This window comes from Ambystoma mexicanum, chromosome 7p, assembly GCF_040938575.1.
Source record: "Ambystoma mexicanum isolate Mex_15411 chromosome 7p, UKY_AmexF1_1, whole genome shotgun sequence".
Classification (NCBI taxonomy): Eukaryota; Metazoa; Chordata; class Amphibia; order Caudata; family Ambystomatidae; genus Ambystoma; species Ambystoma mexicanum.
In genome coordinates, this window is record NC_090939.1 from 850,000,868 (window position 1) to 850,026,868 (window position 26,001).

The following is a 26,001-nucleotide window of genomic DNA, read 5'->3' on the forward strand; positions in this document are numbered from 1 at the left end:
AGATGCCCAAGCAATGTACGTAAGTAAAAACTGTGCATACTATATTAGATTGCTCAGAGCAATTAAACCGTTTCTTAATGAAAAAAACTGCACTACAATTGCCAGAGCTACCATCTTATCATGCCTGGACTAAGACAACACACTCCTCGTAGGAGCTAGTAAACAAAGTATGCACACATTTCAATTGATCCAAAATACCACGATCAGAACAATTAAACAAAAAACAAGAACTGAGCACATCAGTGATGCCAGAAGTGAATTACACTGGTTAAAGATCGAAGACCGTATACTCTTCAAATCATTGACTCTGACACATAAGTGCCTCTATGGAAAAGCACCTATGTACTTGAAATCCTAAATCACCAGCTATAACCCTACTCGAGCTTAAGATCAGAAGCCCAGGGACTAATAGCAGGAATGTCTCACAAGAAAGAAAACGCCCTGGGAAGAGCCTTCCCAAACCGTGCAGCTGTAAACTGGTATAAACTCCCTCTGAGCCTTAGGCTGGAAGCCAACCATCTTACTTTAAAACCTTACTTTTCAAATAAGCTTAGATGGTGAATTATTTTCACCTGTCAGGCTGAGAACTGCTCTTTATGTACTGGTACACACAAGTGTCCTGTGAACATTGTTTGTCTTACTGTTTTTCTCTGTCTCACTGTTCCGCCCTGATGCCTGCGGGCCTTTGGCGCTGTGCAAATAAATAAAGAAAACAATAAAACATCAGGTTTTTTTTACACTTCTACCAGTGCCCCTCTCATTCTTACTTGGTGCATAACTTCCCAGGCCACTGTTTTTGTAATGTACCGGAGTAATTCCCTGGAAGGAGGCTCGCCGCAATGAAGAGACAGAGTGGGCATTCACTAGCTACGGATCACATTAGCTGTCAGTTTCCCCGTTCCATAAGTGACACCTCTAGCAAATACTGATTTATTCCCCTAAATGCATTCTGTAACTTGTATAATAATTTTTCCCATAGTAAGGATGTGACTACAAATCTCACCATCCAGTGGGAAAAAACAGGACTGGCTCGAGGCGTCATACAAGGAAGTGGGAAACTTGGCAGCTATGTAGATCGCGTTTCCGGACTCGGTGCTTCCTTTTATTAACTTAAAGTGGCAATACTAAATACCTAATTTCTGTCCTGCAGGTGCTCAGGGCATCTCGTAACACACCTCAACATATAACAACACGTTCGAGTTCTTGCTAGTGTCTGTTGTGGAGTTCATGAATCAGTTTTCTCCCTGGGTGTCTCTGATGTTTCTTCCATTCCTTGGAGGGTCTGTCCTTGGTCTGGGTTCACTTCCTAACACCACAGTTGCTTCTGCCCTATCCTCATTGGGTGCCATAGGGTCAATCACAAGCCCCACCTCAGTCTCTAGAACCTTCTAAATTATGTCCTTTCTTCCCACCCCACCAAAAGGTTGTAAACATGATGCATTCCTGGTCACCAATTTTTGGTCATTGCTCGCAGTAATCACTGACCCCTGAGCCTCTACTAACATATATGGTTGTGAGTTTCATTTGGCATGCAGAGCTTGTAGGGTGCCCATTATGCAGTAAAACCTGGTTGCCCATCAGCAGAGGGGGGTGAGCAGATTGTCGGTATTCCCTCAGGAATGTCAGGAGGGCTCTTTGCCCCAAGGCTATGCAGAATACCTTATTCAGGGTATGCATACCCTGCTTAGACTTGCCATTGGCATGAGGCCCTACTGGGGTGATCCTTTAATGTATGATGCCATAGTTCTGTAGGAATGTGCGAAATTATGTCCCCTGAAAAATGGAGGGCCATTGCCTGACCGGAGTGTCTCAGGGAGATGCCACGGATGGGACAAATTCAACTTCCGGAATTGAGGGAATGTATCAATAAGCAAGATGAGGTGTTTGTCCATTAGGACTATTCTGAAGTCTACACTTACGACTTACCGCACTAATGTGCTGTGTGCTTCTATGGTCGGTTCTCTTCCTGGTCTTCCAGTGACTTGGCACCACACGCACTATTGTACCATCTCATCTACTTTCTTTCAAGAGCTAGAAAGCAGACTTTTTTTCCAAAATCTAGAGTTGCAGGTTTTATTATTCTCGAGTCACGCAGCAACAGACCTTCAGCGGCACATGGCAGTTCTCTTCATGTTGGCCAAAGGCAATTCAGTCCTGTGGCATTCCCAGCATTGAAGATACATTCTCAATACAGGTGTACCATTGTCCACAGTATATTGTTTGCATAATGAGCTTTATGCAGTCCCCTCTTTTAGTTGCTTTAACTATTGCACTGAACGACATGGAGATGGGTACGGCTGTTTTTAGAATTGCTAGAATATGGGCTTCACCAGGTCTTCCGATTCCCCTTTTGCTTCTGCTTCTGCTCGACAGAGATGATGGGACAAAGTCAGCGGGTTGTTACTACAAGGGCGATAGCACAAGGCAAGGTTGTAGTCCTTGAGCTGGAGAAGCCAGCCTTCAATTGTTGCCTACGGGTATTTGGAGGAGCCATGAATAATTGGAATTAACAATTTAAGGCCAGTAGATACAAGGAAAGAGCTTCCAACAATGCACAGCTGGAAGTGACCAAACCCCCAGACTGCTTGTGATTTCCTTTCTATTTCTGATTACTTGCAATCCGCCTTAGTCAGGGGATGTTACTGGCATAGGCAATTGGTGGTCACTTATCACTTTGTAGTAGAACGGCCCCTAATACCAAAGGGCTGGCATCCACATTGATCGTGGATGTGCAATCTGGGATGAAGGACACCATGATAAGCTTGCTCTTAAGGCGTCCTTTGTGGCCTGAAACCAGAATCATCAGCAGGGCCCAGTGCCATGCAGTATCTTTCTTGAGGAATTTGGGGAGTGGTGCCGTTAGTGTAGGAAGGTTTAGGAGGAACCTCCCACAGAAGTTCACTATCCCCATGAAACTCCTCAACTTCAATTGGGACATGGGTGATTGGGTTTCCTTAATGTACTTCGCTCAGATCCAGTGACAGGCTTCCCCCTTGAAATGTGGAACCAAAGAATTCCATTTATATTTTTGTTTCTATAAGTCCTTGTTCTTTCAGTCGTCGCAGTACATTGGTGAGTCTTGACAAGTATGGTGGAAAAGTAAACAAAGATGTCACTTTCATGTCACTTACATTAATGATGACTGGTAGAAAAGCGATGACAACCTTTAATCAAGTTTTCGAAAACATCCACTGCAGAAGTCACCCCGAAACATAGCCGTTTATATCTGAAAAGCACCATCTGGGACCAGAATGTCATTATGTATCTACAGTCTGTGTGTAGCCGAATATGGTGGTACCAGCCATAAGTTCAAGTTTGGAAAAGTAATGCACTTTGTAAATCTACCAATGTATCATCCAGGGTTGCGTTGGATGTAGCTCAATGCACATTTGTTTGCTTGGGATCCATATATCTATGCACATCGTCAATGCATCAGATTGTTTGGGTTTTTGGATGATAACCATAGGTGAGACCGACCCACCCCCGCGGCACCCACGGTGGGGCTGAACACTCATTCAAAGATGTCACAAGCTTTACATTTCTGTAGTTCTTCAACTACTGGCTTGTGGTGAGCGGGTGCTGCCAAGCCCATCTACATGGCGACTACTATGTGAGCTCTGGTGCACCAAGTGGAAATCAGACCAATATTTTGCAGATTATGTGATCCCTAGGGTCTTCAGACAATTAATCATGGCCCCTGTGACAGTTGCCATGTAAATATATACATGAAGAGAGCGGAGTCGCAGTGCGAGTGCTACTTGGTGCAGGGGTCTGAGGACTGGACGAAGTGTCTGACGTCCCACACTGAACCTGGGGGAGCCAAGTTAAGACTGGTGACAGCAGAACTGAAGGGCGCCATGGCCGGCAGCAGGTTTGGCTAACGAGTGGGAGAGGCAGGGAAGCTCTGTTCTGGCTTGAGCAGCCCAGGCCGGTTTCTGTGATAAGCCCCAGAGCGGACGCTTGTGTTACAATGTGTGCCTGCTCCCACAGGCAGTCCTGGAAGAGAGGTGGGCACCATAGCCTGATGCAGGATGACCCAACCGCAGGAGGGAGTGATGTGGTGGGTAGGAATAGACTTGATAGGGGGGCCCTAGTTTCTAGGTGACTGGAGTCACCAGACACACTGGCTTGAATTGATTTGTATCGCTCAGCATCATAGTTGGTGGTGGGGCAAAGACAAACAAGAGTCTGAGATGGCGAAGCACGCTGGATTGTAAGCTACAGCTTCATCAATGTTCTGCAAAAATACCCTAGGCTAAGCCAATTTCCAGCGATTAATGGTGAAGACCTTAAATTGGACAGCTGGGACAGTCAAAATATGCACACTCCACAGATGGGTAAATCAGATGGATGTCAGTCTACGTACTCATTTGACACTTGAGGTGCTGGCAAGAAAAATACAGAACAGATAATGAATCAGGGGCTTGGGGCTTCTGCCTGGGGGTGCGACTAGGTCCCTAAATACTCTGCATCAGGGGTCAAGGACATGTTTCTACAGCTAAAATCTGGGATTACCTAATTGGATTCGAAAATTGACAAATTAAGCAGCACAGTTGATTATTTGCAAGCTAGGCAAGAGAAACAGGGTTTAAGGCTGGAATAAGCCAAGAGCAGGATATCAATTCTGGAGGATTCATCAAATCCATGGGTACAGATGTTTCTGACATGCACGCATTGTTGAAGGTGATAGCTGATAAAAAGGTAAAGACCTGAAAAGTTGCTCACAAACAAACTACACTTGTGTGATGGAGTGAGTCGACCTCCATAAAACCAGCGGTCCTGTTTGTAGAGCAACTGTTGAAGGAACCTTTTCACATGAAACACATTTCACCAATATTTACACTGTGAGGAGAGTGCACAGTTCCCTAAATGCCAGGTAGGTGCCCGGTGCTCCACACAAGCCAAGTATAGCAAGGTTACTTAACTACAGGGATCGAGAAACGTTGCCAACGGTGCCTGTGCTTCTGTGAAAACCATGGCTGCAGGCGACAGGTGCCCCCAGCAGGTCTGACCTGCTGGAAGCAACGGCCTCCGCAGGCATACTTGTAGTCTGGTGGTCAAGAAAGGGTGTTGGTACACTGCCCCTTATTTCCAGACTGCCAGGCTTGTAATGAGGCACAATGTCTTGCAATATCAGGGGTCCAAAAGACACCATTAAAACAAGGGCAGTTCTACTGTATTTAAAGCAACACTGTATACATTTGCCCTTTTTTACTGGAAACGCACCTGTTGCTCAAGGCTAAGGCATGGTTTGCTAAACAATGGAGATGTCCTATATCTTTTTCCTTGTTTTCCACCGCCATATGGGGGATAATGTTATTTGGATCAATAGTATCCTAGGATTCAGGCTGCATGAGATGGAGCGGGATCAGGAAGGTTGAACCTTAATGGTCACTTGAGAGGTTCCAGGTCAAGAAGTTGCATTTATAAATACATATGCACCAATTATAGATGTTCTGGAATACCAAGTGTGGATTGCCAACCATATGTTGGTGTGCCTCAAAGTGATTGTCTAGGGAGGCGATTTCAAAATGATTTTAAATAACAAGCTCTGTATCGTTTAACTATTCCCTAAAGCGAATGCTTACATATTTTCAATTATTGATCCGCCTTGCTGCATAAACATTACCGGAGGGCACCCATGCTTGTGGTACATGTGGTAAGAAAAAAAGGCACATTTTGTACATTTGGCCTAGGAGTATAGAGTGGTGCATGGCTTCTGGACAGGATGTTTTTTCAAACTGTAAGTGAGATCCCGGGTACTGAATTTGCGATTTCTCACCACCTCCACCATGTGATTTTGTATCTCATTACATCTGCATGGCGTAGTAATGCTCACTATTGCAGAACGGCAAATCTACAGTGCCACGGTTGTATCAATCAATCAACATGAATCACTGATTGTTGCCTCAACTAGTAGACTTCATATGTTGGATCTCCTCTCTTTTTGACTCATGATTGTTGAACGTTGTGATATTTTTGACACAAGCTGATGTCGTTCAGAGTGGAGTCAATCACACCATTTGGATGTGATTCAAAAACAGCTGCAATTAACGCTAATGCATATATTGCACTTTACATTTGAATTAAATTGACGCAGGGTTCAATCCTGATTTTATGATGTGATATGATGAGCACTTTTTCTGAAGCACTGTATACTTTATTCAAGTTTTTAATTATGATATGATAGGTTGTATATAACGTGCTTAATACCCAGAGGTTTCTAAGCGCGGACCCGGGGATCGAACCTGTGTTGCTCCGTTTTGTTTTGCTTCCAAAGCGAGCACGTTGCCACTGAGCTATCCTCCCGAGACCATCTATGTAGTGCTTGAATAAATATATGGTTCACGTAATTGAGTGTGAAATTTTTCCATGCCATTTCAGGATAGCTCTTTGGGGCATCCATTAATAGTATATTTACTGTTTTCTGTCCCTTCGGAAACAATTCCCCGGCATTGTGATTCTCCTCCCTCCCCCAAGACAGCTCAGTGCCCTCTAATGTCAGAGGATTGGCAGGACTGCTATTCGTATTAGCTTGCAAACTAAAAAGAACTGACTTCAGGACATAGCCTATTGCTATGATACTGAAGAAATGTATGGTGGATTGTTGAGATTCAGACCACATACTGAAATTATTTTATGACAAGATTCCCTAGTGACTCATAGAATTTAATAGAGGTATATAATGCCATATAAAACTGTTATTCGATTCTAGGAATGTGTGGGCATATTGGAAGATCTTGAATGATTTGCCACCGAGAGTTCCATCCTCTGTATTGTTGATGTTAATAAAAACATAGTTAAAAAAAAATTGTTGTCGGAGAACCATGGGCTGAATGCTCTTGTCTATGTGGAGTCAGAAAGGCAAGGTTTTCAGGCATCCAATGTTTTCAAGTAAGCAGTTGAATGCATCCAGGAACAACGCTACATTCTCTACATACAGCCGATTGGCAAACTGCACCAGCGATTCTGCTTCATTGCAGCTTACAAGGGTGTCTTCACCGAAGGCTGTCACATAAAACATTGCTTGTTTTGAGTGTGAACTGTATAACACCTTCGACGTGAATGTGCCGTTGAGAGTGAGTGGTGTGTTAACTCCATACGTCTACATACATGTTTGCTGATTGTAATGTCGGAGCTGGAGTCAAACAATTCAAGTACGGTTCTGAAATGACATTGTGGATCCTGGAGCATCTGTCAATCATGGGAAGGATGGTCTCTCCAGCACAAATCGAAAGACTGGTGGAATGGAGTGTAAGACTCTGCCTTAAAATGACTAAAATCCTTCCTCACAAATCTAACTAAAAGAACATACCTAATGTCTTACTCCAAACATCAGAAACAATTCCTGCTAAGTGACACAAGGCAGCAGCCTCAACCCTCTCCTCTTCAACCTCTAAATGTCCACCTTGATGAAAATCATTCAAAACCATGGACTGACCGCCTACACTTCGCAGACGACACACAACTCATCATCAAGATAGCGACAACACAAGCAACACCCTGAACAATTGCCTCACTGACATATACAGCTGGATGACAATGTACAACCTAAAATTAAACCTGCCCAAAACAGAAATAATGATCTCACACCCGGAGGACAATGCAACCACCACACAACTGGACTGGCCACCTGGCAATCGAACCCAACTGGGGACATCAAACATGATACAAAAAACTGGAAATACTCATGGACAACGGACTATCACTGGAACCACAAGTCAATGGTATTATAAAGGAATGCTTCTACCTCCTGAGACTGCTCAGAGGGATGCTCCCCTATCTCTCCTTCCCACATAGAACCCTCGTAATCATCTCTCTAGTACTGTCAGGAATCGACTATGCAAACAGCCTCTACCTTGGAATGTCAGCACATCCAAAACACTATAGCAAGGAAACTCCTGAAACTAACCAGTAGAGTCCACATCACACCAGCTCTGAGAAGCTAACATTGGCGCCCAGTAAAAACACACATTAAATTCAATGCCCTCTGTATTGCCCACAAATCAATACACAGACAAGGAGCGGAATTCCTCCAGGCCAAAATCAGCAACTACAAACCAGGAAGAGACCTAAGACCATGGGACGACCTCTAAATCGAAACAATACGAACAAATTCAATTCAGAAGAACCAAATTCTCATTTCTCATGGCTAATCTATGGAACGCAATACCAAAGGAAATTAGGAAAACAGAAGACCACCTCACCTTCAGAAAATGACAAAAGACATGGCTATTCAACTTCCAATGACCAGCACAAAATGGAAAATGCCAGCGATACCAATGGGGACCGAAGGAAAGTCACCAGCTACTAAGAAGCCCCCGCTTCCAACTCCTCTCCATTATACCCCACACTTACCTCACACAATCCTTGGACCAGTCTAATTCCCACTGAAAAATACAACTCACAAATCCATCCCAAAACTAACTGCCGCAAACAAACATCCACCGTCCTGTGTCAGAACCTACTTCTAGCCCGTACATTACAACTAAAACTAATATTGTCCAACAGAAAGATCTTTCCAGGAGAAAGGCTCCCTTCTCCTGGTGTATGGGTAGCATGCCCTCAATTTTCTCTTTCAAAGACAATGCCAGGGGGAATGACTCCCTTCCCCTGGCCTGCAGCAATCCCACGGACTGTTCTCTCCCCCGGGAGAATGACTCCCTTCTCCTGGTGTATGTATGATGTTCTCATTGAACACAAATGCCAAAGAGAATGACTCCCTTGCCCGGGCTGGTAACTCCAGCATTTTATACGGTCAAGGTTTTATACCAGGAGAAGGTATACCTTCTCCTGGTATCGATCAGCACTCTCCATGCCAGAGTGTGTGACGCCATTCCCCTGGCGCCTCTTCAGTGTACTTGATTGGCTTTGATTTTCCCACCAGGGAAATGACTCCCTTCTCCTGGTGTTTGAGAGTTCTTTTCTCACTTGGGTTTTGCCTTGGCACTGTTTCACAGAATCAACAAAGTCCTGGCGCACCCGAAGTGTCCACAAGTGGGAGCTGTTTGGCTGTGTTCCCCTGCAGCCGTGGACTCCTGTCCTCAAGAGGAAGCACTGCCGCGTTAAACCGCAGCGAAACTGATTAATTCTGACCTTAAGTAATTATTGAACTCTTACTGTGAGCTGGCCCTTGGGGACTTTGCTGTATTTCCTTCCCCACCTTTACATCTTCCTTGTTCTTTTTTCTTCTCAATACATAGCGTTTCTACTGAGCACACTGGCCCCGCCCCCTAACTCCCTGCAAGCCTACTTCTGCTGTGTGCCCGCGCACCCGAAGTGTCTGCAAGTGGGAGCTGTTTGGCTGTTCGGGTGTGCGGCGGGCTCCAGGAGCACAGTACCATTCACACGATAAGGTGTGCTTTGTATACAATCACTCATGCCTAATAGTCAGCCTATACGCAACAGGAAAGGCCAAAAGGCGGTTATGAAAGTCATCTAAATTGGCTTTGCCCTGCTTTTGAATTGCATGCCCACTTGATTCAGGTGAGCAAAGCGGTGCACGACCAAGAGATGAAATGAATTGCTTTATATTTTCAACTGCTTGGACTAATGCGGACTGTACTCTCCTAAAGTCTGGGTGACCTGAGGTGGTTGTGTGCATCCCGCTAATTCCATCCTTGGAAAAGCTCCACTCTCCCAATTGCTGAGCGGGTGTTTTTTTCCGTGCAACTGCTATAGAGAGAACACAGTTTAAATCCATTGGCACTCAGCCTGATTCACGTAGTAATAGAACCACTTGGGCATGTCTACGGTAACCTAATACTAACTGCTATCTAAATCATTATCTGTGTCTAGCAGTAGTTGGTTGATTGAGATCTGTTAAAAACAGTTTGTCTTGTATTGTGACTAGCAAGGAGAAATGGAGTTTGTACTTTTGCAAAGTCAATGTGACCTGAGGTTGTTGCGATCACCCCTCTAACTCTATCTCAGAACAAATACCTACCTCCTAATATTCAGACGTGTGCTTTCTCATGTGACTGTTACCGAGAGAATACGACCTAAACACACTTGTACTCAGTCAGTTTCACAGAGTAACAGAACTGTCTGGGCTTGTTGATAGTACTCAAATATTAACTGCTGTCTAAATTGTAAAGCAACATTCGTGTTATTCTGCAGTTGGCTGACTGAGCTTCGTTTCAAAATGTTTGTTGGGGATTCTGTGGTGTTGAATAATTTGGAAGTTACTACTTGCCCGAGATTTGTGAGTATGGGTGACCGGAATCTGCTTCACCCATAGTATGATGGGTACCGTAAGGAGTGGTAGGACTCGTAAAGTGTTAGCAAACAAAAAAGGTTATGATACCTAATAAAACAACGGGCCCTGCTCCCGCAAGCTCCTCTGATACAACAACCATTAATACAACCTCAGCCCATGCTGTGCAACATGGCTTAGGAATGGGTAATTCACTCCTGGGACCTGCTTTGAACAGTAATCCCGAAAAGAATACACAAGATATTGTGCTTGCTTATATGCACGCGCAGGTGCACGCACGCCAAGAAGGACTGCGAGACAGGTATACCTTTCCTCTTAAAGGTGCCCGCCATTTTGACTTGTCGATTCAGCATAGCTTTCTGAGTATCCAAGAAAAATGGCCCCATTCTAGCCCGTTGGCATGCGATACAGAGACGACATTCAAACCACTTTCTGGCACCTCTATGATGGCCGAACAAGACAAAGGGTTTCTCTCCCCTTAGGCCCATCAACCCCAATTGGTGCTAGAGTGGGGGGCATTGACAACGTTCATTTCCATAAGTACAAATATACTGATTCCGACAATGATGTCTATGGCTGTTAAGCCGCGCCATCTACAACCAGATGATGCCCAGGGTATTCCTGGCACAGTGTACATAAGCATTGATTCATCCACTAGCCCTGTATTCACTAACGCACCTCAGATATGCTCTAGCCCTGCCCTATCACGTCATCTTCCCTTTTACCCACAAGTAGCACCTCAGATGGCTGCTTCACCTGATGCACTATCCCCACACGACCTGCAAGTTTCCTAAGTGACTTTCCCAGTACTGACACACATTTTTTTTTTTAAAATTTGACTTTTATTGTTTTTAACAAGGAATGTGAACATACAGGTGGTTATACATTGTGCATAGCGAGCTACTTCATTAGAATCTCCAAGTCCACCTTAACAACAGTTATCAACATTAACGCTCCATATTCCAGGAGAAAGCAGAAAGAAGAAAGAAAAAGAGAATAAAGAAGAGAAAAGAAAAACCCCCCTCCCCTCCCCCCTCCCCCCCCCCTCCCTCTCCCCATTTCTCATGTCCGCTTCCTTCGGGGCATTGGCATTCTGAGTCGTAGTGAGCTACGTGACGCGCATCTTGGAACATCCAACGATCATTGTTCTCCTGTGTGGTCTGTGACACGCAAGGGTTGCCAGCAAGGGGTCTTCCAGTTTTCAGTGATTGGTAGCATGGATCAGGAGCAGTTTCCCTGCTGAGCCGAGTCTTCCATGGTCGAGCGCGAGATGTATTTTGTTGTGAAATCGAACCAGACTTCCTCCTGTCGCGCAGCTCTGTCATGTAATATTGCTGTTACTTTCTCCATAGTGTAAATATTTGTAGCGATCTGTATCCAGTCCCTCTTATTAGGTAGGCGAGGAGCTTTCCATTTTATCACAAGGGCAGCTCTCGCCGCAAGTAAGAGGGGGGATATCAGACCTTTCACTCTTGTCATTTCATCGTCTTCTTCTTCGAGGCCAAACAGGATCAGGAGGGGTGACAGTTCTCTATTTATGCCTTCCAGCTGTTTGATCCATCCCAGAACCTCCTGCCAGTAGATGCGGACTTTGGGGCAGGCCCACCACATGTGCCAGTAATCGGCGTTCATCCCACAATGTCGCCAGCATCTCGGGCTGGAGGTCTGGAACATTTTGGACAGTCTTTGTGGGTCGTATTGCCATCTATGTAGTAATTTTATAGCGTGCAATTTATATTGGGCCGCGATTGATATTTTGGATGGTGTTTCACATATTTTATTCCAGGCTTGCTGGTCGAACTCTCTGGCAAAGTCTCGTTCCCATCTTGCTTTTAGACGATGGTTAGGTGCGTTGTCTTTGGTGATTAGGGCTCTGTACATTCTCGCTATGAGGCATTTGGAGGTAGTAGTTGTGTCTAGGATCGTCTCAAAGGGCGTTAGTTCTCTCTGCGTGGTATCCTTCCATTCCTTTCTGGATATGACGCCTTTCAGACGTAGGTACAGGAAAACTGGTATTGGGCGGATTTGGAGGGCCTCCTCGAGTTCCGTTATCGAAATGAATTTCCCCTTTCTCCATAGCTGGCCGACCCTCTCAAGGCCGGCATCAAACCAAGATTGGTATCTGGCATGTTCCGGGATTTCCTCTCCGATTCCAGGGGACCAAAGATGGCTCAGTGGCGAAGGCCACGTGGTGACTCCTGACATTGCTCTTCCCTTCCTCCATATGTTCCACAACGTGCTTAGTATCGGGTGGTTGCGCAGCTTCCTCGATAGCTTCGATCTGGGGACCCATAACCACTCTGCCAGAGTCACGTTGTATAGAACGTTGTTGTCTAGGTGGACCCATTGGAGGTCTTTCTTTTCTCGGAGATGTGGGATTAAGATCCTGAGCTGTGTGGCCTGATAATAGCGTTCTATGTCCGGTAGGCCAACCCCCCCTAACTCTTTTGGCAGTATTAAGACATCGTAGGGGATTCTGGGTTTCTTTCCGTTCCACAAAAAGTGTAGGATGGCTTTTCTGACTTGCTTGAAGAAGTGATCCGGAATTGTGATAGGGAGGACCTGAAAGGGGTAGAGAAACTGTGGGAGGGACACCATTTTGATCGCATTCAGGCGTCCCATCCAGGATATCGTTAGCGGTTTCCATTTCTTGAGATCGGCCTTGAGAGCCTCGAGGAGGTGGGGAAAGTTGGCTTCGTAGAGGCCGTCGAGGTGTCGCGTTAAGTTGATTCCCAAATATCTCAATGTCGGGCCTCCGACGATCAGCCCGAGTTGCGCAAGGGCGCTCTGGTGTTCCGACGATGGTTCATGGAGTGGAAAAAGAGTAGATTTGGATTTGTTGATTTTAAATCCCGAGAGTGCGCCGTACTCCTCTATTAGCTGGATCGCTCTCGGAACGGAAGACGTTGGGTTTGACAGGTGGAGCAGAATGTCGTCCGCATACAAGGCTAGTTTATATTCTTTACCATTCACTTGGATTCCCTCCACTGCAGGATCAGCTCGTAGCATCACGGCGAGAGGTTCTAAGGACAGTGCGAACAGTATCGCCGATAGGGGGCAACCTTGTCTTGTACCCCTTTTGAGGGGGAACCATCGGGAGAATTGAGCGTTCGCCGAGACCGATGCTCTTGGAGACTTATAGATTGCTTTGATTCCTCGTTGGAGTGTGGGGCCTAGGCCTATCTTTTGCAATGTGGCCTCGAGGAAGTGCCAGTCGACTATCGAATGCCTTCTCGGCATCAATTGAGAGTAGCGCTGGATTGTTCTGTGAAGTTTGGGCCTCATGGATTAAGTGTAGGGTTTTCCGGGTGGAGTCTGCTCCTTGTCTGCCTAAAATGAAGCCTACTTGGTCATTGTGGATTATTGCCGGCATATGTGACTCCAGTCTTGCAGCCAGGATTCTCGTATAGATTTTGGCGTCAATGTTTAATAGAGATATTGGGCGGTAGGAGGCGCACAACTTTGGATCCCTACCCTCCTTGGGGATGACTGTTATCAGCGCCTCGGAGAAGGAGTCGGGTGCCACGCCGGAGTATAGGATGTTGTTGAATAGGGGAACCATAAATGGGAGAAGGGCATCTTTAAAAGTTTTATAGAACCCTGCCGTGTATCCATCGTTTCCGGGGGCTTTCCCTGTTGGGAGTCTTTTGATAGCTTCTTCGATTTCCTCTCCTGTTATGGGGGCTTCTAATGTGAGTGCAATATCCGTTGGGAGGGTGGGCAAGGGTGCTCGCTCTAGGTATTCATTTATAGCTTCCGTGTGCAAGGGGGGGCGTGCTGAGTATAATTTTTCGTAAAAGTCGGCAAAAACTTAATGGGACACGGAGAAATTGGTTCGTCAGAGTTCTCTTCTGTTTGAATCGTGGGGACCCACCTCTCTTGGCGTTGGCCTCGTAGTCTTGCGGCAAGCAGGGCGCCCGCTTTGTCCCCATGTTCATAGTGCTTCTGCTTCAGATGCTGTAGTTTACGCGCTACGCTTCCCGCCTCTAGTTGTCTTAATTCCTCTCTCTTATCGTTGGCCTCTTTAATCTTTCGTGGTCTATCCTGATCAGCCGTTTGTGCCATGTGGTCCAGTTGTGCGATTTCATTCCGGATCCTGTTCTCAATTAGTTGTCTTTCTCTTTTTTTGGCTGCTCCTTCTCGGATAAGTAGTCCTCTCCAGGTCGCCTTGCCTGCCTCCCAAACTATGTTCATAGAGGTTTCCCCTGTGTTGTTGATCTCAAAGTATCGGGTAATGTCCTGCTCTAGTTCCTCTTTGGTCGAGGGTGACCGTGACCATATCATGGTCGGACCAGGAGACAGGGTTTATGACGGCTTCAGTCATCGCCGTGATGAGGTCTGCGGTTAGGTATACATAGTCTATTCTGGAGAAGGTTGCATGTGGTGCCGAGAAAAAGGTAAAGCCAGTACGGTTGGGGTTGGCATGCCTCCATGCATCGGTGAGGTTGTAGGCGGTCATCATGTCTTCGGCTAGTGGGCGTCTGGCACCAGCGAGTGGGGATGTAGAGAGGCGACCTGATTGTCTATCCTGTTCCGGGTCCATCCACATGTTTAGATCACCTCCGATAATAACTTCGCCTTCTGCTTCGCACATGATTTTAGGTATTATCCTCTGGAGGAATCTGTCTTGGCCTGTATTGGGGGCGTATATTGCCACAAGGGTAACAACCGTGCCCTGTATGCTGCCCACCAGGGCTAGTGCTCTACCACTGACGTCCATCCATGACTTTAAGAGTTCAAATTGGATCTTTCTGTTGATTAATACGCCAACTCCTGCCTTCTTCAGCGGGCCAGAGCCCCAGTATTCCGATCCCAGCTTGGCATAGAGAATCTTCCTCTCCTCCCCTCTGCTATATCGAGTTTCTTGTAAGAAAAGAATGTCTAGTTCAGCCCTCTTGAATTCTCTCATCACCAGTGACCTTTTGGTGGGGGAATTAAGGCCCTTAACATTGAGCGTGCCAATTTTAAGCTTACCCTGCGTGTCATTTGGTTTATCATGTCTGTGTGACATCAGTGCGTCCGTGGAGTTTCTTCGCATCGTCGTGGAGCCCATTGTACGAAATTGCCATATTGGAAGTAGCATTGTATGTGCCTCTATCTAACAGAGGCTTTGTCTGAGGCTGTGTCATTCCCCGTTTCCCTCCCCTCTCCCGTCCCCGTAGGGTATTGGACTGCATACCCATCACCCTCTGGACTATCGCGTCGATCTTTAATACTACGATGAGGGTTTGTGACTGTCCGTGGTGGCGTCCGAGTTGGACTGCATGTGAACAACCGGTCTTCTGTCGGACCACCAGTGAGGGTCGTAACCGTACGACCCCGTAAACTAATAGTATCAAGGTAACATTTTTGAGCCCCCACCCCCCTTCTCATGAAATCACGTATCAAACAACAGTGTGTCAAACAACAAGGATTCCCACTTCAAGGTAACATTCTATGATACATGCGGTTTCGGGAGTCATCCTTCCTCGGTATCTCCTTTTTGCTGGACTGGCAGTTCACTCCTCGTGTGGTGGAACCGCGGACTAAGGGGTGCCATGATCCGTTATGTAAGTGGGTTCCCTGCCAGGATCATGAAGTCCTGAGTCGCCAGGATTTAGAGCTTGAAGCGACTATGTCATTGGTTGTGTTCAGGTGTGTCGTTGGGCCGCCTGTACTTTCTGGAGCCTTTCACTCGTTTCCTTCTCGGGCCCTGAAGTTCCCAGCGTTAGTGTTCCCTGAGTGCCCTCCTCCGGGGTCTGTCCGAGGAGGTCGGCAATGCATTCTCGAATTTCTTCTTCAGAGCGTAGTAGGAACTTTCTGGTTCCTTGTTCAAACGCGAGGGAGAAGGGGTATCCCCACCTGTATCTCGTGCCCTGCTCTTTTAGCCATCTCGTGAGGGGACCGCATAAGCGACGCAATGCCAGTGTCAGTGATGAAAGGTCCTGGAAAATAGTAATCTGGGCTCCCCCGAGGGTAAGAGTGCCTCCAGACCTGGCCTTGGCGAGTATCTTCGTTCTGTCCTGGTATCTATGGAATCTGGCAAGGACTGATCTCGGGCCTCCTGGGGGGCCGCCGGCTCTGTGAATTCTCTCGGTCTTGAGTTCATCAATGTCCTCGTCCGCAGTCAGGATTTTGATGATGTCGTGTATAGTCTGCTTGAGGTCTTCCTCTGTCTCCCCTTCTCTCTCCGGGATTCCAAAAAACCGTAGGTTATTTCTTCTCTCTCTATTTTCCAAATCGTCTATCTTCAGGCGAATCTCATCCTCCTTCCTTTCTATGTTTCGTATCCTGAGCTCCATTTGGGCTTCTAGAGTGTCAATAGAGGCTTGGTTATTCTCGACCCCTTCTAGTCTCTCCTCGATGTTGTCTATCCTTTGGGTCATCTTATCCATTTTGCCGCCGAGATTGGCGCCCATGTTTCGGATTTCGGCTAAAAGGGCGGCGATATCTCCCTTGGTGGCAGCTGCACCCGTTTCGATGGCTTCCACCGACATTGTTGATCCAGGGTCGGGAGCCTGAGCTGCTGGTCTGTAGGCGTATTTGGCAAGCTTGTTCGGTATGTTCATGGAGGGGTATCCAACGAGGAGGCACACGCCCCTGTGTCGGGGGCCTTACCCTCGGAACCAGTGTGTTGAAGAGCACATGGGGGGTATCGGAGAGTACCCGGGTGGTTGTCCTCGTGGCAGGGGTTCCTTTGGCGGGAGTGGGAGGAGGCACACGCCCTGTCTCCAGGGGCTCTACCCTCCGCACTGATTTATGTCCTTCGTCGGATTCAACGTCTTTTCGGGGGGTATTAGGTGTCGATATCGTCCTGTAGCCGGGCCCTGGTGGAGGTGTGTGGGCCCAGGTCTCAGGGCGAGGATTTAAGGTGCAGATGCTTGGAGGGGGGCCACGCGCCACCGTGTATTGCACTGTCCTCCAATTGTAGGGCCTCTTGTCCTTCTTCCGTTCTGCTTGTAACTTGGGGCCTTTTCAGAAGAGGGCACACGCCCCAGGAGTGGGGGCCCAACCTTCCGCCCCCCCTTTCGTGTGCTGGCAAATTCGCTGCGTGGGGGGAGACCCCCAGCAAGGGGGTCCTCCGTAGATATGTGGTTATGGTTCACCAAGAGCACCAGATGTTTCCTTTCTCGCCTGCTGGCGTGTGGGTCCCCTGCAGCCAGGCAGGGAGCGCGGCCTCGTGGGAACCCGTGTTGCGGCCGGTGGGAGCGATGTTGGGGCCGCGGCACCCCCACCAACCCAGGGCCTCCTCCGGTTGATTTGCGTGCTCCAATCAGAGGGGGGCGCCGCGGGGGGCAGGCTCGTGGCAGGTCTCCCTTGGTTGCGGGAGATTCGGGTCTCCTGCTGGTGCGGGGGGGGTCCTGGTAGCGCAGTTATTCTAGTCTGGGGGGGCGGAGCGGGCCCTCACCGGGGCGGCGCAGTCCGAAGCCCCCACGCCCGGACGGGCACTTACCTCCGCGGGGCCGATCCCTTGTGGCGTGGGACCGGCCGCTCGAGGAGTCCGCTCTTTGGAAGCGCGGGGGGGGGCGACCCTCCACGCGCTCCGGAGCGGGCGGCGGTCCGCTGCCTCTCCCTCCGGAGCTCAGGCTCCGCGTTGGTGTTCCTCGATGAGGGCCGGGGGCGGAGTCCAGCGCCGCGGGCCGCGGCCTTCTCCCGTGTCTGCGTCTCCACCGGCAGGGGGAGGTCGATTCCTCTGGTGTTTTTCTCGCGGACCAAAGGTCCGATTTCGGCCGGGTTTTCGCTCAGGGGGTGGGGGGGCGTTTCTAGTGGCTCCGGCTGTCGTTGTTGGGTACGGGGGGGGCCGAAGTGGGGGCTCAATTCACTTATGGGGGCCCGTGGGTTAGGAGCTCACACGAAGGCTGGCATCGTCCGTGCGCCCCCTGGTGGCCGTCCACTGACACACATTTTAAACCATGTAGATAAGGGCCATGACCGAACTCACCAGGAGATGAAAGAACTAAATACAGTTTAGTGGACATACTAGCTAAATTGAACAAACTAGAAGTGTTTGTTTGTGCTCAGGAATCACTAAGAACTTTAAATGCGGTTTCCAACTCAAAACTTGGCAAAGTCACTGCGAAAACTCAGAGCATGCAAACCCCTAATACAACCATAGGTGAGAGATATTCCCAAACGATATTTACTAATGATTTTTCAAAATCATTGGTTAGAACAAATGCGCAGGCATTATCCAACTCCCCCTCTAACCGGGTAGATGAAAATGACGATGAAACAGCACAGCTGAGAAAGTCTGTGAGCCACAACTCTGCCCAAATCAATCAACTAGAACTTCTATTTAATTCTATTAAAATGGGGTCGAGCCTTGAACAACAAAAGCAGGAGCCTCCTGCTGCAGCCTTAGTACTGCAACTCGGTGAGAATCCGGACAGTCCTTCAGCTCTTCCGGATATTATAGATCAGGAAGCTAAAGATACAGAGGGAAATGCTGGAGAACAGGATGACGACTTAAAAACAGCAGAAGAAGTACCATCCAGACACACTTAATCCCGCAGGGAAAAAAGGATGTATACCAGAGCTCTGAAGAGAAGAACTTCAAGACACATCCAGATCCAGCAGGGGGGGTAAAAAAACAAAAAATCTCATCTCTCCAAAAATAAAAAATACATAATTCCCATATAAAAGATATTTGTAATTTATCGCAGGATGAGATGGCGTTTCACTTGAATCAATTGGATGAGGATAGTAAAGCGGCCGTTGACCTAAAAGGAAAGCCATCTAACTCAGCAATAAACGATGACAAAAACTCACTAATAAAAAACTTAATAAAAAGAAAAAAAGTACCACCAGAACCCGCGGCCCCTGAAGAAAAGGAACCGTTAGATTCAAAAACAGTTGTCAAAAATGACACAGATAGTTCCTCCCCAACACCGGGAATTGATCAGCTGTTGACTAAAACTCACTTAAAAATGTTCTACCAGCTCATAAACAGCCTTAAACTAACTACCAAACCACCCAGTCCAATGGTTGTAACGTCTACCTCTCACAAAATTGAAGCTTCTATGAAAACAATCATCTCTTCGCAAGGAAATCGGGATGACTCAACGAAACTGAATGTGCACCAAGTCCCTGAACAGACAGTGGACATTCAGAGTCCATCCACCCGTCCGACGGAAACACCAGCAGTAACCGGGACAACCCCTGTTCCGGGTAACGACGCAGTGGCTGAATCCCCCGACACTGATAACACGCTAGGTGATGAACGAATGGTGGATAACACCGTAGTGGGTTGGTTGAGGGGACCCTAAACATTGGGTGGAATAAAATCAATATATAATACAGGCTCCAAACATTCAGGGAAATTCCGGTGTTAAGAATCCTAAACACTGATGACATTGACTGGGTTACCTTAACCCAGTTCAACAACACACGCATGATAGGTCAGTTCCATACGGTTATTATCACAAAATTGATTTGGAACCACAGGACAGACTTTATCCAATTAGGTCTGACCCATCTAAAGAAGCTGCGACAAAATGTCTCGAGTTTACAGATCCAGAATCCACAGTGACGACAGCACCTGTGATCGGCAAGCAAATAATAAACGCAGACAATGTAGCTGCGCTAGAGCAACTTGCATCTTTATCTGCAATCATCAAGGACTGGTTGTGGCTTTCTGCTTTGGCAAATAGCCTGAAAACAGTTAACACCACTGCTATCCCAACACAGCAACCCTAATATATCAGTAGTATCATAGAATTAATGTGGATTCTCTAACCTGAATATATGGTTAAACGTTTTTGGAGTCACCAATCAACCTCTAATTATCCTATGTCAGGAAACAATGATGTTTCAGGAATTTCATACAAACGGTTACACGTCATTCTCAGCAAATGCAAAAAGGGGGTCACTAGCGAGATTATTGGCTCTAATCATTTCCATGCTGAGAAATCGTCCAGGCAAGCTATTTCAGATGGAGCCTAATTTGCAACTTGCAGTTATTGATAGACCCAACATTTAATTACGGTGGAATCCCCACTTATGTAACAAATTGAACAACTTGATCTCCAAAGAGATCACGCACCCATTATCATGGTGCCACTACATTCGGGAATCCTCAACTACTCCAGGAACTCTATAATCAAAAAATAAAAAGAAAGGTAGCAACACGGACTGAAGATGAACCCAAAAACAGTACCCCCCGGTCTCACCATTTCAAACCAATAGTGAAAGATTTAAAAAAGTGTAAAAAATAGAATGCTGCGCAAGATTAAAATACTGAATTGATCAAATCCAACCTATCTTCTGAGGAAAAAACAGATATGCAATCTTTATAGTAACAAATGTCGTATTGCCATAAATAATTCCCTAATTATGGAAAATCAAAAAATAGTATACAGTCTTAGTCGTAACAAAAGAAGAAACATTTGGACTGTGCTTAGACAGGGAGGGTCACTTAAGGAGAAAAGGCAGTCGTCCTCTGTCTAAGCTGAAAGGTAGACAGAATTCTTCTCAGAAAAATACAAATTACCCAAGAATTTCAAAGACATTAGGGTCAGCTTGCATCCATATGTGAACAGTAGCGTTTGTCCCCGGACGACTGGGGACGTGGAATGGGCAATCTTGAGACTCAATCCATCTAGAGCCGCAGAGCCCGATGGGATCCCGACCTGCGTAATAAAGAATGCCCCATTCCTCTGGGCTTGAATCCTCAAGAAGAAATTTGACAACATCTACCGCTCAAACACGATCCCCAACTCATGGCTAAATGCGATCATAGTTCCTGTCTTCAAAAAAGGCAGTCCGGCAGAGCCAAACAACTACAGAGCTATTGCTGTCATAGACACGTCTGCAAAAGTTTTGCCATTCAATTATTAAAAGAAATAGATCACCATATGAAGCTTTACTGCACCCTTTCATGTTTCCAGATCGGTTTCAGAAGACAGATGGGGACGGCCCTGAATGCCATGATCCTGGCGCACCTTCTTGCCAAGGGCAAGATGTGCAATACATGTCCGGTTTACATGGTCGTGCTCGACCTGTCTTCGGCATTCGATTGTGTAATCCGGAATTTGCTGTGGAAGAAGATGTAATAGCAGGCTTCCCTTCACAATTGTTACTCTAATAGTGAAATTACACGAACATACTACTTACTCAATCAGAGTAAATCAGCAAGGTGCCTTAACCTCTACTATACCAACAGGGGTAGGTGTTAAACAGGGATGTAACCTAGCCGCTGTACTATTCAACCTTTATCTTTCCAATATTGACAGGATATGGTTGCTTCCCATCACTTTCCCAGTGAGACTAGGAAGCCTGCATATACACTGGCTTGTATTTGCCGATGACATCATCTTGTTCGATAGAACGCCCTACGGCCTACAGAACAAAACTGGCAGTATTTGCACAATATGCACAAGATAACAATCTCCTATCAAACCCCTCCAAATTGAGGATAATTGTATTTAACAACTTAAAAAGAAAAACTACATCTTACAAATGGACCCTTGATGGCTCTTGCATTGAACAAGTTGCCTCGATAAGATATTTGGGCTACGACTTGGGCGATACGTCTTCTGTGACGATGTGGAAAGAATCCCTGTTCCAAAAAGCCAACGCATCCATTTCACAAATGAAGGTAATATACAAAAGGTTTTGCAAATTCTCTATGATCCCCCTTATAGAGTACTATTCCCTAAAAGTTGAGGAAACCATATTGTACAGCTTGGACATATGTTTAGCAAACATTGACCTTATTTTAGACCAACTCCAAGGTACAATATGGAAAAGAACTCTCAGGATGGCTAACTCCTTACCCAACCCTTTATTGCTTCATGAACTTACCCTAATATCTTTATCAGTCAGATACAAATGAAGGCGTCTAAACAACTGTGCCAAAATGTTATTGCCTCCTGGGAACTCTCTTTAAGAGGATTTAGCCAAAAATAGCAGAGAAGGGACAGTTCAATCAATAACAACCTACTTTAGCAATATGAATCTGTTGCTTGATCAGATTGATGCAAACCCTAATAATCTGTGCACAAGACCTGCCTTTGTAAAAAATAAGTTATATGAATTCGACTGGTTGACATATTAGATAGGATTGGAAAATATAAGCATTATAAAGAACAAGTACGATTCCTAACTAAAAGAATACCCTGCCAATCACATATCACTCATTTTCCATGTGATAAAGCGCATGATCTTTATATCAGTTTTAAACTAATTCAATTTCAGACCTACGAATGGATAAAATACAGGACATGTGCATCTCTAGAAGGTTTACACCAGTCATGTCGATTCTGTAAAGAAAATGCACAAAGTGAAACGCTTGTAATTTACTGCGCTCACTTTAAAGTGCAAAGAAATGACTACCTTGGTAACAACAACATTGGTTTGATCGAATTCTCTAGGGAATGTTTGTGGGTCCAGTTTATGTGGGGCACAAACACAGCACTGGGGATATCTCTGACAATGTTTCTGTTGATCATTAACAAAGAATTACAACTGAAAATGAACGCAGACTAATAACTCCTGTTTGAACTGTCTACTGCCTTGAGCAGATGCTTCAACGTATATATGTTTGATAACAACTAGATAGAACTCTATCACCAAGACGTACCGGTACTGGGTGAGTGAATACTCGATTGTCCAGTATTATAAGTTCATGTAAGGGGGAGCATCATTGCAGGGGATTGTCTCCACCAGCTTCTGTACCTTGTATTTTAGAACCTCATTGTGAATCTGGAATCTGAAACCCTGACTCATCAAATGCTGAATGGTGAACCCAAATCTAAGCAGAGAAACTAGCAATTGTGTATTTCGTCTTTTCCCTGTTTTTTTTTTCTTTTTCTCGATTTCCCTCTTCTTAAAGATATTATGATGCCAACCTAAAATATTTACAATGCAATATTCAGGTTGATAAAAGTATTGATTGAGATATATGCAATCTAGGATGAATTTGTATGTTGTAGGTTATTTTGGAAATGTTAATTGTACTTGTGTTACGATTCTGAATATGTAAACCTTAGAAAGAATTGTATTTTAATGTGATCATTTTAAGTATGTTGTCAAAGTTTGTTAAACTATAAGCAACTAACAATAAAAGAACTCTGGGTGAGACAGAAGAAGGGACATGGAAAGGAAGGGGGGAAGGATCTGGGGCAAAGTACACAACACTTTGTAAGAGACAGGTCGTCTCACATGCCCATTTGTATGTGCTGCTGCAGCCAAAATAAATAAAGTTGTTAAAAAATGTTTTTTAAAAATACTCATCTCAAGGTCCCAGACCCTTCTCTGGTGGTCAGTGGGGTTAGCTCTGCCACTGATACGAGGAAGATGTCCTCAGATGCACTCTCTCTTTCGTTGTGGTCACAGACCCTTCTATGTTGGTTAGTGGACTTATCCCCGCCACTGGTGCGAGGAAGCTTTCCTCAGATGCACTCTTTACTTTTGTTTGGGTCCCAGACCCTTCTCTGGTAGTGAGTGGTCTTATTCCGCCACTGGTATGAGGAAGATTCCCTCGGATGCACTCTTTACTTTTGTTCAGGTCCCAGACCCTTGAAGCGCTTGCCCTGAAGCTGAGACCTCCTAACTCCTCCCACGTCCCTAGCGGACCGCCCATGCTGCCTGTTAACTTCTGGGATTTGCTTTCATGGCACTGGTCTCTCCAGGGACGGGGCTCAGTCTCCTTCCTACAGCCGTCAGCTTCTTCTCCGATTCTGCTGTGGCTCCACATGTTGAGGCTTCTTGCAGCCTCTGCAGCATCCGGGGACCGTGCTGTCCACCTCCTCCTGGAGGTCGCCCCACTGCCTTGTCTATTTGCAGCTGACCTCGGTCCTGTAGACGCAAGACCTGTCACAGACTCTCTCAGCTGCCCGCCTGTGTCCTCTACATAACCCTTCCCTCTGGTACATGACGCACTTCGAAACACATGGGTTCTCCAACCAGGGAGGCAGGCAAAGACCTCAAGTCCCTCTTCGCTTTCCTTCTTATGGGGCTTGATCCACCCCAGCATAATGTCAACACCTGTTGTCAATGGCTCATTGGTATTCCTCATGCCTCCTGTGAGCCACCTTGTCTCAGTACCAGGAAAGTCAGCACTCCTTATGCTTTCTATGTTCTTCTTTGTCCAAGTACTTTCTAACTTAGTTGTACTCCTGGCACTACAGAAATACATGGTTTTACTATCAATATAGTGGTTGGCAATTGACGGGGGCCAAAGCATGTGAGGGAGTGTTATTTAACGTGTTGTACCCAAGGTGATCGTCCTTGTCACCAGAGGCGGTGGTCCTCCCGCATTATACCATCCCTAGGGGGACCATTGGGTAATCTGAGAAACCTGAAGGTGTCTCACCCGCTAGTCCCCGGAGATCTGTTGTCCAAGTGGCCAGGATACAGCCATCGCTTTGGATCCAGTTCCTGGGGGTGGACCAGTGGGGAAGGATCACCTGGGCGAGAGGTCTTCGGGGAGTGGAAGTCGGACACTGAGGGTTGAGACGCGTTATCCCCTTCCCTGTAACACCTTTTCCCCATTCTACCCTGTAGGATATTTAGAAGCTGTATCCCACCCCTCCACCCCTTTCCTGCACAAACACTTTCTTGCACCGTGACAGACAACGGACTAACACCAGAGCCGTTTACCTGACATGTCCCAACACACGGGTCAGGCAGAGTCAGACAATTGAGAATAACCACGCACACCTGACGGCCATTTACCTTCCCCACAGGGATAAAAGGCAGAGCATGAAAGCAAACTAAGAGTAAGGCAAAACACACAAGGAGACAGCTGCACTAAACCGGCAGTTCAAACGGAGGAGAAAGGCAGCGAGACCTGGAAGGCTAACGAAGGGGGAATTGCCCTTGCCCTTTTCAACTCAGACCCGTGAGGCCTACGAAAGGGAAAGCATAAGACGGGGAGTTACAGCTGGCATGCAGAGCAGCAGGTGTCAACGGTACACGGGGGCCTCCAGAATTGATAACGCAGGTGGAAAGGCAAGCAGGCTACCGTGGTACTAACCTTGACTCCAGAGAATAGAGAAGCCAACGGGTTCAGCACAGCTGGTGATTCGGAGGAAACTGATAGCAAGCCGAACTGTGTTGAGCCTAAGGTTGCAAGTAGCAAAATTTTGAACGCAAGGAATTTGCAAGAGAAAGAACTTGTGTATGTGTTTGAACTTTAAAAAAAGCCCACTTGAGGTCCAGGTACAGAGGCGTCCGGCGACTCGTGGATGCTCATTCGAAAGACTCTGACCGGGACCCGTTTTGAAACTACAAGAATGAGAAGGCCCTAGGAAAGGGTGGCATGAGGCGTCGAGTGGTCCTACAAGGGTTACGTCAAATCCCTTGTACAATTGAAATGCTCTGACCTGTTGCCAGAGGAAAGCTATGGGAAGGGAACCCCGCTTTCCAATAAGACAGTGAACAGTGAAATAAAGCAAGTGTGAACCCGACAGAGGGATGCCGAAAAAAAGCTAGGAGAAAGAAACCCCGCTTTCTAATGAAAATGAGCAATACAGGAACTGTATTAGAAATACATGAATTGTGTTATAGAAAGGCTGTAGTGAACCCGACGTAGGGAGGCCCAAACTGCATGGAGGGTCCAAGCTCGGCAGAGGGAGATCCTGGGGGCGAAGAGCAGTTGCCCAATGTGCAAGATCAATGATAGAAATTTTGTTTGCTTGTCATTGTGAAACAGAAGGCCTTCTAAGGCAAGAGACTCTTACAGGAAAGACTTGGCTTTTGATATCGTTGAATTGGAACTGTGAACCTCGTGCGGTTGAGGCCCAGGGGTGTGCTGTGGTCAGAAGTCCCACCTTGTCCCGTGCTTAAAACGCGGGGAAGCTAGA

General features: G+C 46.5%; 1 protein-coding gene across 1 annotated transcript in view; it reads right to left on the reverse strand.

The window, feature by feature from the left end:
- The window catches only part of LOC138526363 (ubiquitin-associated domain-containing protein 2-like), a 315,829-nt gene that overhangs the window by 36,177 nt on the left and 253,651 nt on the right, over positions 1 to 26,001 (reverse strand). The gene's annotated exons all lie outside the window — the stretch shown is intronic.